Genomic DNA, 16,056 nt, shown 5'->3' on the forward strand with positions numbered 1-16,056 from the left:
GAGCTTGCCTATTATAAGACAAGACTATGTATTCCTACAAGTAGAAACTCAAAAAGGAAAATACTGTAGGAAGCTCATGATTCCCTATTTTTGGGTCATCTCGATTATGCTAAGACTCTTAATACAATAAAAAAAAGCTTCTATTGGGAAAGACTAAAGGGTGATGTACTCAAGTATGCCACCGAATGCCTAAACTGCCAACAAATTAAGGCCAAGAGTGTTAAGATGCAAGGAAAGCTCCAGCCACTTAACATCCCTCAAATAAAATGGGAGTTTGTCAACATGGACTTCATAGTTGGATTACCCCCAATACAAGGAGGATATAACTCCATAATGGTAGTCATTGATATGTTAACAAAAGTTGCACACCTTATTCCTATAAAAACCAATTACAAGACTTCCCATATTGCCAAGCTTTCATTAAGGAAATTTTCACATTACATGGACTACCCAAAAGAATCATCAGCAATCACGATTCTTTTTTCACCTCAAACTTTTGGAAATGTTTGTTCAAAGCTCTAGGAACCTAGCTCTACTTTAGTAGTGCTTACCATCCTTAAACCGATGGTCAAACAAACGAAGTCAACCAAGTTATTGAGGACATAATGAGGGCCTATTGTAATAGGAAACCCAAATGGTGGATCCAATACCTATCCTTAATTTGAATTTTCCTACAATGTATCATACCATCAAGTATTCAAATGACTTCTTTTCAGGCACTATATGGGCAAGACTATCTTACCTCATTAAATTTTTTCAATCCTACCCTACGAGTAGAAGCATCTAGGCAAATGCTAGAAGAAATGGATCAGTAACAAGTGAAATCTATAAGGCAAGATATTCAAGCTGCCAAGGATCGACAAGAGGCATATGCCGATCAATGAAGGCAAGAACGCATCTTCAAAGAAGGTGACATGGTTTTCCTACGAGTTCGCCCAAAGAAAATTTCCTTATCTTTGGGGGAATTCAAGAAGCTAAGTCATAGGTATTGTGGGCCACATAAGATGCTAAGGTGTCTAGGGCCAAATGCCTACAAGCTGCAACTCCCTTACAACTTGAAAGTACATAATGTATTTCATGTCAGCCTACTGAAAGCATATGTCCCTAACCCAAACCATGTACAAAACGACCAACAAATTGTAATGCCCAGTCAAGGAATCCTCAAACTTCAACCAGAAAAGATACTTGACATGCGGGAGAAGACTCTCAGAAGCAAAACCCTTAGAGAATATCTCATCCATCAGTGGAAGGACTACCCTAAAGAGGATGCCACTTGGATTGACCATGAGTCACTATGTAACCAATATCCCTAATTTCATTCGAGATGAGGATATCTCAATTCCTCTAAGGGGGAGAGAATGTGATATCCTGACTTTAATTTCAATCTTCCCAGTGGATGTCCCTATGCAAAAGCATATATTATTGAGATGGCAGGCTCTACATGAACTGGCATCCACTACACATCTTGTTAATGTGGAAAGATATTACTCACTAGTATGTTACGTAACCAACATGAGGATATGCCAGTGATTCTATAGCTTGACTATACCTACGTAGTCACCCTTGGTTATGGCACATTGATCGTGCCACCTTTTCTTTTGTTAGCGGGTTAACACTTAGTGATCTTGTATACATACATTGTGGTACTTTCATATTAGTTTTTTATCATGTTGTAGACTTAGTTCTTTGGTGTGGAAGAAGAAGAATATTTCAACCTTATCTTTCTGTGTTCTCAACTCCATTACTTTTGTGTGTGTGCTTTTGGGTTCTTCACCTCTCTCCCCTCTTGGCTATTTTCATGGTATCATAGCCATCCCATGACTACACAAAACTTAATTGAAGGCTGAGTGAAGGCATTGAAGCATGGAAGTAAGCAAGAAAGCAATGGATAAGAAGCTCTTCCACCTTTCTATAACCGTAGGAGGCTCGTAAGGCCGGTGAGGTTGTAATCTTCTATTGCAGCGAAACCTAGTGAGTAGGAAGAATAGTGTATATACTACGACTAAGTTCTTTATTAGAGCTTAACTACTATGATTTTTGGCATCTGAGCTCATTTCAACCTCCATTCTGGATGTTAACCCCAAGTCAAGATGGCGAAAGATGGAGGAAAAGCAAAGGAAGATGAAAAAAGAGCGAAGACACGCAAGTGGCCCCTAAAGATGGACCGGGGCAAAAAGCGCAACCATAAAATAAAAGGCACCTCAAAAAACTAGAAAAATCCTTGTAAAAGAGCACCAGGCTCCCTCCTGTGCCCATTGTAAAATATTAGATAGGTGTAGGCTAGAGGCACGAGGCTAAAAGAGGAAAATGGAAAAAGGACCTTGCCACAATGGCCGGTCATGTAAAAAAGGGATGGGTGCCCATGGGATTTTAGGGTTTGTATATATAAAGTTCAAAAGTGAATAAGAGATCATTCTTTGGTGTGTGGCAAAAGGAGTCTTCTTCTTCTTCTCTCCTTCTCACCTTCTTGCTTGTGTGTGCTCTTGAGAGAGGGAATGTGAGAGTGTGAGGGAGTGAGTGTGTGTGAGAGTGAGGGATCAAGAGGGTGAAGCTCTTCACCATCTCCTCCTCTTCTTCTTCTCTTCCCTTCTCTCTTCTTGCGCGCGTGGCTATGGAGGATGGAGCTTGGAGGTGGAGGAGGATTGAGGATGCTTGAGCTAGCATCTAGGATTGTGGAGCTACCGGTGTGTGGAAGAGAGGAGGCAACTCATATCGGCACTAAGGTAAGCTCACTATACCCGTAGGATCGACGGTGCGTCGCCTAGGTGAGAGATAGCCATTAGAGCTCACCTGGAATGCTTGAAACAATAAGTGGTCCATGGGTCTTGGCGGATAAGCGAAAGCTCCCACATTTTGGTTCCGTTCCGGGACCAATGGATTCAAGCTTGAGCGCTAGTGCGCCTCATATCGAGCATCGAAGTAAGGGATTCATCCCTGAAATGGAGCTTGAGATAGGTAGGAAGTTTGGGTGTTTTTTATCTTCAAAACAAGTAAGTATTTTGGGTTATTTTGGTTGTTTAACGATTAGGAAACATGGAGAAATCAATTCAGTATATTGCTTTCGATTCATGTTGCATTTAGAGTAGGATAGGATTAGGAAATTGCACCGGAGAAGGGTAGGGTTTACTGTTGCAAAACAGGGCAAACAGGGCAAAAAATCATGCAAAAATGGCAAAAAACTCGCTTGCGATGCTTAAGATTGGTGAATGAGTGAGTGGGGGCATCAACACCATACCCGGGAAGGGGTATAAGAGCCAAAAGGCCAAGGAAACACTCATTTGTAACAGTTCAGTGTGAAAGAGAGAGAGAGAGAGAGAGCTACCGGTCGATTCAATTCGATCGCACCAACCACGAGCCCATCACTCCATCCAAGTATATGAATCCCTTCTCTTACTCCCTTAGGTTGGATTTGGAAGGTTATGCCTAGTATGATTGAGTAAAGCACGAGAAACGATCGAAAGTGAGTTTCCACTGTTTACGTGTGCCGTGCTTGGCCCGTCCGAGTGGCCACTCCTGGGCCGAGTCCCAAAATCGGCCCTCAGCCACATATTGAATTCGGCCCATCCGACCAAAACCCTAATCGGCCCGTGCGAGTCTATAATTCAGACTGTGGGCAAACTCGGCCCTTGGCCCACTTGCCTTGGCACGTCTGAACAACCTTGTCTGAGTCAACTGCTCAGCCCGTCCGAGTGACCCCGTCCGAGTGATCCCGTCCGAGTCCACCCTGTCCAAGTCCCCGGATTCGGCCCTCAATCCATGCGCCTCGACCTGTTCGAGTAACCTGCTCGGACCCTGCAATTTGGACCAGTTGGGCCGAGTGTAGATTTTTACCAGATTTTTAGAAAATTGACCTGACCCAGCTAGGATTCAGCAGCTCAGACTGTCAAAAGCCCATAGGGTGCTCAGAACTTGATTCTAGCACGTGGAGTAGGCAAAATCGTAGAGCGCTGCTGCTTAGCAGCTAGAAGTGGGCAGTTGCGAGACCTAGAGGCTTAGACGCGACCCGCTGAGCTGTAAGGCCTGATCGGACCAGAAAGGAACGAGGCAGGAACTTAGGGAAACCCTAAACCTTGACAAGAGGGCGAGGAAGTTGACCAACAAGCCTATTTGGCCCAAAACAATGCGAGAGTGTGTAAGACGACTAGGAAGTGGTTGCTGCACTCACCCTAAATTTTTGCACTTGAAGTACACTTAAGGAAATTGAAAGCCTGATTGAGCACAAGTGCACGAGGAAAGACACATTGAGTGGCCATAAATTGAGGATTATATTAAATAACTGAAGAAACTCACCTAGATAAACCACTCAAGGAACCCACCAATAGGAGAGAACCCAATACAAAGACAAACCATCAATGCTCAGAGGTAGGACCAAGCAAGGGAAGCCAACGAAGTGGATCTGACGAGCCTACTGAACCTAATCGATAGCTTGGTGAAGCACGACAACTCGACAATGGCAGAAGAAAGTCCAGACCCCAGATACAACGAGGATTTTGACTTAGGAGCCTTTCCAGATGCAGTTCAACAGCAACTGATCAGTAGTTACGACGCTCATGCTCGGTACGAGCACCGCGGTAGGACACCGGACGCTATCATTGCAGATCTAGAAGAGGAGAGAAAGCTGGCCCGCAAGGCATTGCAAAGCATGGCTGAGTACAATAGGGAGCAGCAGGCTAGGAACCAAAGGCAAGGCATGGAGTTGTGAGAGGTGCAGCGGGTACTAAACTTGGCTGGCAGGAATCGAACGGACCATGAGAGGGCACTAGAAGGAGACTTATCGCTGAGTGAGCTTCTTATGAAGCGACTGCTCGATAACACAGCTGCAGAGCAAAGTGCCATGGCTCTAGCAACATCACTGCTCGCAGGATTAGGAGCAAACCAAGGCTCAAAGAGCCAGGCTAAAATCCCTATTGTTGCCAAGCAACTCGATAAGTACCAGCCCCATGACGATCCCTATAGCTTTGTCGAGCAGTTTGAGCAAGTCTGCGAAGCCAATGGCCTCAACGACCTGACCCAACGCTTGCAAGCGTTTGGGCTTTACTTGGGCGACAAGGGTAGGACATGGTATGCGAGCTTAGATAACGCGGAGCGAGCCAACTTTGATGGCCTCAAGGATCTCTTCATTAAGAGATTTGCCGAGCCCGGATACTCTGATAATCTACTAGTACGCTTGATGAACGTCAAGCAGAAAGAGAAGGAGGACATTCGCGATTACGTGACCCATGTACGGAGTCTCTTCAAGAGAATCCCTACTGGAGAGCGACCGACTGAAAGAGCAGTGTCAATTGTATTCGTCAGCGGGATTCAAAATGAGGAACTATACAAGGCTTTGGCAGGCAACTCGAGCTTGCAGCGGGACGCGCTAGCCAGGGTCTTTGAGGAGGCCATCTGAGTTGACGATCAGCTGAAGAAGCGGAGCTCTAGGAGCACGAACCTAGAGGAGACCAACTCTCGAAGCTCAAAGAGAGCGTCAACCTCAAGTGATCGATCAGCACCATCATCCCAGGATAAGGGGAAAACCATCGAAACGAATCAAGACTTGGCCGATGTTAGAATGGAACTAGCCAAGTTGCAAGATATGTTGAGATGACCAACGCGCCCACACATCCAATGCGTGTACTGTGGTAGAAACCACTTGCCAGCCGAGTGTCAAGACCCTAGGTCACGACCTTGCGCTAACTGCGGTAGGTTCAGTCATGACGTCGCGCATTGTAGACTGCCAAGGAGACTTCCATACTCACAACCATACGACTAGCCTTACCTAGTGAACAGGCCGTAGCCATTTTTTGGAAGGGGAGCCCCACTAGCCCTCCCCATGCCCAACGACATTAAGCCGGCTGTTCCTAGGATGGAAATAAATCCTACAGGCATTTCAAGGCCGCCTGGTCCTTACGTAACCCACCCACCAAGTGATGCTCTTGTCCACTATATGGAAGAACCAAACGAGGAGGAAGCTTACATATGCCCTTACGTTTCACTTGACGACGAGGGCAACGTTGTCCTTATGGATTATCGCCCAGTCCCGATGATGGCATTAGGAAGAGGATGAGGTAAGGGCCTAGGAGGGTAGGCACATGACCCAATCACCTGTTGGACCTGTGGCCACCCAGGTCATGTCTCATTGCGCTGCCCTGAGAGGGAGCAGCAAAACAGAGATAAGGCTAACCAAAGGTGTGCCAAGTGCGGAATCACCCATCTTTTCGTTGACTACCCAAGGCGAAAACCATCATCTAGCTCAGCCAATGAACCATTGGTCCCATTGGGGCTATTTGGTATCGAGAACCATGACGGGGAGGCCACGCCTATCCCCTTGCAGGTCATGACCCGTGCCCAAATGAAGCAGGCTGGCATCTCTCTGCCAGGACCTAGCAATCTTGATGCAGCCTCGATCGGGAAGAAGAGCCATAGACGGCGGAAGAGGAAGTCGGAAGCTAAAATCGCACTAAAGATGGAGAGTGTTACAACTCTGCCCACTAGAAAGAAGGTCTCCGACGCAGAAGCAGAGACGTCACCCCCTAAGACGGCCGAAAAGGGAAGCGCTAGGGTAGGGGAATACCCGCAACCGAAGCGACAATTAGAGGCCATAGAGAATGTGAGAGAATGGGTGAAGGAAGCCCAAGAACACCTAAAGGACGCTGAGCCCATCATAGAGGATGGGATCGATGACCTCTCCAGCATAAGTACGCCGACCTCACTCCCACAACCAAAGTCAAGAGAAGCAACTGCACCACAAGCAGTACCACTAAGGCCAAGCCTCGGCACTGGTACAGGGCCACAGTTCAGTCACGACCACTGGCCAGGACAATCCAGGTTAAAAGAGAGACGAACACCCAATGATCTCCTAACCACACTAGTGACCACCCCTGTAACACTCAGCCTGGGAGATCTGCTTAGGCAGCACCCCACCCTATGGCAGGACCTTAAGCAGTGGGTTGAAGGGGCACAAGAGCAGGTCATGAAAGACCCTCGTGACCATGAGGCAGAAACGCAAATACCAAGTTTGACACTGCATACTGCGCCTAAGTCCTTGCATGTCAATGCCTTTTGGGAAGGCTCCGAGATGCATGCAGTCTTACCGGTCTTAGCCCTAGGCGATACAACGAGGAAGGGAATCGTGGACACGGGGGCCGGGGTTAGTGTGCTTAGCAACATAGTGCTTCAGAATTGGGGAAACCCACCTGTTGAGATGGCTAGGTTTAATGTCACACTAGCGAACGGTATGAGAATCAAGTCATTCGGGGTGCTTAAGAATTGGCCAATGAAGATCGCAGGTGTCTAGTTCTCCATTGACTTCATAGTCATGAAGGGAGTGGACTACGGCATCCTATTAGGCCGGCCCTGGATGCGCAACGCTAGGGTCATCGAAGATTGGGGTAACGGCTTAATCTTCCTTGGCAATAGGACGGACGCCGTGAGAGTAAAGATGGACACCTGGAAGACCTCATCCGTCGACTTAGATGCCATCTTTGCTATGCTCAAAGGTAATGCTCAGGCCAAGAAGTCCTATGGACCCTTGACCAGGTATATCCCATGCCCAGAGGATGAGAGGGATTGGATGCATATCCTTGCTACAATTGACCTGCCGTTCTCTGATCATGAAGCATATGAGCAAGCCATCAAAACAATCGACAAGGCTGTCGACACACCCTCCGTGCCAATCTACATGATGGAAGGAAGCCTCCAAGGGAAGCCAAAGGCCATCAACTCCCACGTCCCAACCAACAAAAGGGAACTCTAGGAGGTACTGGAATATCTATCGGACAAGCTAGCTGGCAATGCAGCTACAAATCTCAAACCACTCCAGGATCTCTTAGATGAATCCAAGTGGTAATGGACCAGAGTGCATGACTTAAACCTCATGTATAACAGGGCCATGATGCCCGACCAACGACCAGGGATAGACTGAGTCCTAGGAGATGACGAGCAGTCTGATGAAGAAAATTCGAACGACGAATATGAAGACTGCCAATCCTTCAGTGATGGAAGTGAGGGTGAGGTGGACACCATGGAATACGACACTGAAGGACAAGAAACTGAGCAAATAGGAGCAGAATCCAAGCCGTAGAGAAAGAGTATCTTCCGGAGGGAGCGAGGAGTCATGAGCGTGGAATGTGACCGCGCCTGGTTGGAACACATAGGAGCCATAGACCTCGAGCAAGCGGGACTAGCCCAGCCAGGAATGACGTCGGTGTTTAGAACTGAATCACCATCTGAACTATGCCCACTAGGAGAGACCACCTCTTCTAGCGAAGAAGGGGGTTTCAACTCTGAATCAAAGGTTAGCTCGAATAGTGATCTAGAGATCCCTAGGCTGCCCACAACCAAATGCACCAAGGGGGACCTACCGGTCCACCTGAGGTGCAGGCGATTGAGACAGGGAAAGGCAAAACAACCCAGGGATGCTCGAATGGAAGAACAACGAAAACCGCAGGATCTCCCTAAACGATTCAGGAAATTCAAAAAAGGGGATAGGGTGGTAGTGCTGTTAGGTGCCAAAAGTCAAGCACAGACAAGCGAACCAATCGAGGGACCAGCCAAGGTCAAGGAGGTGGACTTAGCCCAAGAGGGGGAACCACCCCGACTAGACTTCATTAGTCTATGTATTCTTCATTGCTGATGACTTGACTAATGAAGAAGAAACGAGTCTCGTCGCTCTCTTGCGAGAGTACATAGACGTGTTCGCCTGGTCCTTAGGAGAGCTTAAGGGGGTAGACCCGAGTGTCGTGACTCACAACATACCCATGACGCCGGACGCAATACCGGTCAAGCAGTGACCGTACCCTATGAATCCAAAACATGCTCATGCTATCAAGGAGGAGATTGACAAGCTGATGAGAGCAGGATTCATTTATGAAATTGAGCACACAGACAGGGTATCTCCCATAGTCATCGTGATGAAGAAGAATGGAAAAATTCGGGTGTGTATCAATTACAAGAAGGTAAACGCTGCCACCAAGAGGGACAACTATCCGTTGCCGTACACCGAGCACATGCTTGAGAGAGTGACAGGCAAGGAAGCCTACAGTTTCCTAGACAGCTTCTCAGGGTACAACCAGGTGCATCCTGCGGATAGGCATAAGATGCCTTCGCCACTGAGTGGGGTTTCTTTGCTTACATAGTCATGCCCTTTGGGTTGACTAATGCCCCTACCACTTTCCAATGCCTCATGTGCACCATCTTTAAGGACATGCTTTGCAAGGAGTTAGAAGTCTTTGTCGACGACCTCTATGTCCACTCGACGTGGGTCAAACACTTAGACAGACTTCGAGCAATCTTTAAGCAGTGTCAATTATAACGCCTCTCCTTGAACCCCTTAAAGTGCCAGTTCTGGGTGAAGCACGGATGCATTCTAGGGCACGTGGTGTCAAAGAACGGCATTGCCACCGAAGGTCAGGGTCATTGTTGACCTTCCACCCCCAAGCAACTACAAAGGTGTTCAATGCTTCCTAGGCCATACCAGTTACTATCAGCGGTTTGTACTCAATTATGCGTTGATCACCAGACCATTGTACAAGCTGCTTATAGTCTTCAAATGGACTGAAGCATGCCAAAGGGCATATGAAGAGTTGAAGAAGGCTCTAACCATAGCACCAATCCTACGAGCCCCAGATTGGACCATCACCTTCCACGTGCCTATCGACGCCTCTAAGTTTGCTGTGGGGGCAGTGTTGTGCCAGCCTGGCGAACACAATTTAGACTATCTAGTGAGCTTTGCTAGCAGACAACTCACTGAGATGGAAATGAATTACTCAACGATGGAAAGAGAAGGACTAGCCATGGTATTCGCAGTAAAGAAATTCCGCCATTATCTTTTGGCCACGCCCTTCACCTTCTTTATGGACCATCAAGCCTTGCTATATCTAGTAAACAAACCTTGTGCTACAGGACGCATAGCTCGATGGCTCCTTTTGCTTTTAGAGTTCGACTTCTCCGTACTAGTACGGAAGGTAAAATAGCATTACATGGCTGATCACATGTCGCACATTCCCACCGGAGAAGTTGCTGGACAAGGTGTTATTGATGAACTGCCCGACGCCCATCTGTTTAACCTCTCCAGCGAGAGAGACCTATTTAAGGCTAATCTAACACCGTATTGGGTAGATGACATAGTCCAAGTGCTTGAGCACGGACTGCCTAATTGACCAATCAAAAAAGCCCAGCTTCGGCGATTAATCCTTAAGATCCAGCCCTATCAGCTCACTCTATAGGCTGGGGCAAGACGGATTGTTGCGCAAATGCGTGTGCGAATATGAGGTGCACAATGTGCTCTCAGAAGCGCATGGCGGCATTGCCGGAGGGCACTTTAGTGGAGACACGACAACATGAAAAGTGTTGCAGTCTCAACTGTGGTGGCCCATGCTTTTCCGTGACGTAGCACGATTCGTCAAGCACTATGACAAGTGCCAACGGACGAAGGTCCCAATTCGCAAAGATCGAATGGAACCGGTTGTTGCTCGACAACCCTTCAAAAAATGGGAAATTGATTTCATTGGGCACATCAGTCCTATGGCACAATATTTGCAGGCTAAGTACATCATTGTGGCTACGGATTACCTCACTAAGTGGGCAGAAGCGTGAGCCACACGAAAAAACGACGCTAGAACGATGGCTAAGTTCTTATGGGAGCAAGTAATCTCACGATTCGGTTGCCCCATCGAACTGGTCAGTGACCAAGGCACGCACTTCATCAATGAAGTGACCGCGCATCTCCTGTCCACCTTCCTCATCATCGATTGCAAATCCTCGCCATACTACCCTGAGGCAAACGGCCAGGCCGAATCAACAAATAAGATTCTTGTCAATGTCCTAACTAAGGTCGTCTCTGCTTCACGCAGCAACTGGGACAACAAGTTGATGGCAGCTCTGTGGGCCTCCCGAACCGCTTATAAAATGACTGTCGATCAAACCCCCTTTAGGCTGACGTATGGAACTGAAGCGATTCTACTGTTAGAGTTCTTCGTTCCTAGCTTGAGAATCGCGCTTCAAGAGCAATGGGAAGGGAGGGAGGCCTGAACGCAACAACTAGTTGAGCTTGAACGTCTCTCGGAGACTCGTCTTCTTGCCACCCATGCAGTGATCTGTGAGAAAGCCCAACACAAGAGTTGGTTTGACAAGCACGTCAAGCAGTGCGAGTTCGAACAGGGTGACTTAGTGCTCCTCTACTTAGTTAAAGGGCATAAGAAAAAGATGAAATTTAGAGGTCTTGGACCATTCAAGGTTCGTGCAATTAGCCAAACAAGCAACGTCAAACTCAAGATCCTAAACAGTGAAGGAATAGGCTTCTTCAATGGCAGCCGTGTCAAGAAGTACTACCCCCCTACGCATCCTTTGCACGAACCACCGATGTTAGAACCACCTGTCAAGGTCCGAGTAGCCACAATCACTGAAATCGACGATGAGGACGAGGAAGCTATGGAACCCGCATACCTTTGTATCACGGTCACGGCCAAACAAACATGTGCTTTCACTGCCTTGATCGACGAGGGAGCAGACTTCAACGTCCTAACCTACGATCATTGGACTCAACTTGGCCAGCCACAACTTCAACCCACCACTGCAAAATTAAGCCCATATGGGGCTCATTCCTATGCACTACTCGGCAAGTGCAAGGCAGTCGTTTCTATCGAGACTGAGACTATTCCAATGCTTTTCTATGTGCTGCCAAATGCTAAAAACGCAGGCACATAGTCACTGCTAGGGTGCACCTTCAAAAAGCAGACCCACTGCAATGTCAACTATGCGTCGCAGCGCATCCACCTAGCAATAGGCAACGTTCGCATTGTTACAGCTTTCAGCAAGGGCTGTGCAACCTCATCCCGGGCCACCCAGCCACCACCGATAGAAACTCCTATAGGCAATTCTAAGCAGGGGGTAGTGTGCGGGCGCCACTCCCCGAGTCTCATTGCCCGCAACCCATACCAGCCAAAGCTAAGGCCCCACAACCTTGCCTCCAATGGGTGCCTAAACAACCGCAACAGTTGCCTAGAAGTCGACGCTCCTACCCTTAGAATACCAGAAACTCTAAACCTAGGAGGCCCAAACGTAGTCACAGGAATAGACGTATAATCAGTCAAAGATGGGTCCCCAAGGCTCTCTTGCGTGCGCAAGGCTACCATGAGGGCAATGCTTGGCTATGGATACCTAAGGCCCACGCGGTCAAAGGCACCACGCGTACACCAAACTCAAGCTTGATCATCCCAAAAACCATAGGACCTCGAAACCACAAGCCGCAGAGCTTTCCCAAACCGCAACCATCGAGTCCATCCATGCGCGAATCTATGCGAATCACCCAAGCCTGTCCGACCAATCAACAACTGCCAGCTCGACCATCATCACAAGCAGGAAACGATCCGGCTTTCCAAAGCCATCCTGGAAGCAATACACCATCACTGGAGGCCGTTGCCTCTGTCCTAGCAACCCAATCGTAAGCTCCTGAAGTCCTACCATAGTAACTCTTAGTCCTCAAAGGCTCAAGTCCTACCAAACCCTAACCACCCACAAGCCTTAGGCCCTCTTACGAGAGGAAGTCCTTTCTCTCACTAGCAGGTGATTTAGCTGAGGAAACAGGGGATGACGTGGTGGATTGCATTAAGCGACTGGATGCTACTTTTGTGTCACTAGCTCTGAGCTACGATCGCCTCGACTAAGGCCTATTGGATGAATCCTTCACAACCGAAGTTCAAACGATGCCTTGTTCTTGGGAAACGTTTGAATTTGCATTTGTAAAAGCCCCTACCTCCGTTGCTAAGTTGCTCAGCGGGGTGAGATCTCAAAAGAGCAAGCAATCAAACAATGCATCATCGCATCGTATGATCAGACCACCTCTGCCATCACTGACCAAGAAGTGGCAGAGTTGTCAAGACTTGCTGAGACAAAATTCCAGTTCTTAAGGCATTGGTATGATCTTAGGCTGCAGTGGGAAGTTGAGGGATGCCGAGTAATGACCAACACCGAGCAACGACGCGCTATCAAAATGATAGAGTACGACCCCACATACATCGCGTGGACATCATATCGAGTGTTCACCATGCTGCAGGGCCGTCCTATAGAAGACCACATCCAAGGACAACCCTACCTTGACCGCCTGTTGACCGAAGAGGAGTTGCACATTGCTAGCCGAGTCAACTTGGGTGACTTATTGACTGATGTTCTCACATACATCACCCAAGTGGGGATTAAACCCTCCGACCTGGACCACGAAGCCCATTTGGAATACAACCCCAATTTCTACACTTGGCTCTTTCACAAGTAGCCGTCCATGCCGAAAGACCTACACCTTCTAACCCTCATCCTAGGAAGGATTCTTCTCAAACTGAAAGGGGAGGGGGTAAGGGGAATCAGATCAGAAGCAATAAAGCAAATCAAAGTCAGTGAAGACATACATTGTGAAAAATGGATGGGTTAGAAAAAGAGGGCACAAAAAAATTTGAATTAAAAGGCAAAAAGTCAAAGTCTGAAAAGCGAACCTGCACTAGACTTTAATGAATTCATTCAAAAGCATAAAGTTTTTTCTATTTTAGCGATTGTTATGTCATAAGCACTAATGAAAATTACAGTTATGATAGGAACAAAAAATGTCGCAGCAGGACCAAGCCCACCTACTTTCCTTCACAGAGGAAGAGACAACGCGGTACAACATCAACGTGGAGAGCGGCACCTATAATCAGTTGAAATTCTAAACTATCCACAATTTGGAAGAATAAGTGGCCAAGGAAGAGGCGGCCAGGAGCATCGTGGAAATCTGCAACCTCAAGAAGTACCTAGAAAGTTTCGCACGAGAACCTGAGCACACAAGGTGTGTGGAATTTCTCAGGACCTACAATCCCGACAGTGAGTGCGGTACTGTCACAGTGGGGAGAGGACAAAATGCTAAGCAGGTGCTGGTTCATCTAACCCCGGCCTTAGAGGAGAAGGCACTGGGGTTGGAACCGAAGGTGGAAAAGAAGCAAAGGAGGGACGTGTATGCCATGCTGGGGATGAGAAAGGAGGATGTGCTAACAAATGATGGCATCAGTATATCCAGGACATCCCCAGTGCAGAGACCAAAGCTCGTACATGCGCTCTTCTCCAGCCAGCGCTATAACGCGTTGATGCACCGAATCGGCGTACCAATCCTGGAAAATATAGCAGCCCAGACCCTGCACGAAGTCGACTGGAACGGCTACGTGCGCAAGACTATCGACCAGGCAGCCCGAGCGCTAGCCTTAGGGAGCCTACCAGCAGGAGGAGAATCACCGATGTCGAAGGCTGCAGAAAGAAAAAGGGCTTCCTCCAAAGCCTCATTCATCGCATACGGGGGCATTTTAACGGTGCTTATCTAGGAGGCCATAAAGAAAGCAGAAGAGGGGGAGGGAGAAACACCCAACCGATCACCGCCCCATCAACACCAAGACAGGTCTAGCGATAGGATGGAGATAGAGGAAGAAGGGGAAGAGCAGAAGAGCAAAAATCAGGTTAAGGAGACTAAGAAAAAAGTAGCACAGAAGAAGAAGAAACGGGGTGAAGGCCGTAGAAAGGAGAGGGAGGACTTGGGGAAAGCAAAACGACAATCCCTCAAGGAGGCAGAGGAGAGAGAAAGGAAGAGGAAGCAGGAAGAAGAAGAGACAACAGAACAAGTCATGCAGGCTAAAAAGGCGTCCAAGCGAGAAGCCGAAAGGAGAAGAAAAGAAGAGCAGGAGGAAAAAGAAAAACTAGAGGAGGAATGCAAAAAGGCTGAGGAGGAAAGGAAAAGAAGAGTCGCGGAGGAGGACGAGGAGTTAAGAAGAAAAGAGGAGGAGGACCTGGTCGAGGCTACATGCCGGTCCATTGAGTAGCAATGCAGGGCAAATGACCCAAAATCCTGGAATCAGCCCAGGGAAGAGAGGCCTAGCTCTAGCATGCAGGCCCTAGAACCTATGCCCCCCGTAGTTCCAGAAGGAAAAGGCAAAGCACCCCTGTATCCCATCCCCAACCCTCATGGCACCCCCCGCTGAACCCACTATGCCCACCTCTAGCATCCCCACCAGCTTGGAAGTGTCCAACCTAGTGGCGTGGATGCAACACTTCATCAGTAAGGAAATGGCCTAAGGGAAAAGCGCGGAAACTATGACCACAGGACCAAAAAGGCCAGCTGCAGATGCTGAATCAAGGCAGGATCAAAAGCGCCCATGCATGGAGACCTCAACCACCCCCACCCACACAACAATGACGCCACCAGCCAGTTACGATGAATACGTCACTGAACTACTCTCCCAACTGGAGAGAGCAAAGGAGGAGAAAAGGATGGCTGTGGCTGAGTTGATGACAGAAAAAGAGTCAGTGGCGGCTTTTTAATTGGAAAAAACCCGCATCATCGGCATGCAGCAATGCCAAATATTCGAACTCAAGAAAGAGTCAAAAGCCAAAGAGAATAAGGAAGAAAGTTACAAGCAGCGGAGCTGGAGGACGAGAATCAAGAACTCGTGCAGATGCAATGGGAGTACAAGATCCTCCTAATGCAATATAAGGAACTGGAGTCAAAGCATAAGGAACTGGAGTCAAAGACCGCCACCATTGAGCAGATGATGGAGGACCTGAACGCCAAGGAAGAGGAGAGGAGCCAAGAGAGGGAGCAGCAACGAAAGAAGATCGAGTCTATCACCGATCAGCTACATCTCAGGAAGACAGAACAAGAGAACATGAGCAAAGAGCTCAGGACCGAGGAGCAGAAGCTCGTAACCCTAGCTCAAAAGCAGGGGGAGAGCATGGAAGGAATGAGCCAAAGGGCCAAGGAATGGGCTACTCAGAACGAGGCACGGGTGAAGGTTCTGGCGCAGTGCCTTGCCTTGGTGGAGAAGGAAAAAATCTTGGCAGAAAGCAAAGCGGGCGCCATCCAGACAGCCTTCACTGCCCAACAACAATCCTTCCTCAATACACTGCTGGATACAACTCAAGTAGAGGGAATGGAGCCATTGGAGGTGGTAAAGAAGAAATTAAGCATCTCACACAGAGCTCTACACGCGGGGCTGCAGATGCCACCCCAATCTGCAAAGGTAAGGTTGGGCCGAGACGAGCAGCGGAAGTATCTACTACTGGTCGGCC

Source organism: Lygodium microphyllum, chromosome 3, assembly GCF_053477565.2.
Source record: "Lygodium microphyllum isolate KBCC chromosome 3, Lygodium_microphyllum_v1.1.10, whole genome shotgun sequence".
Taxonomy (NCBI): Eukaryota; Viridiplantae; Streptophyta; class Polypodiopsida; order Schizaeales; family Lygodiaceae; genus Lygodium; species Lygodium microphyllum.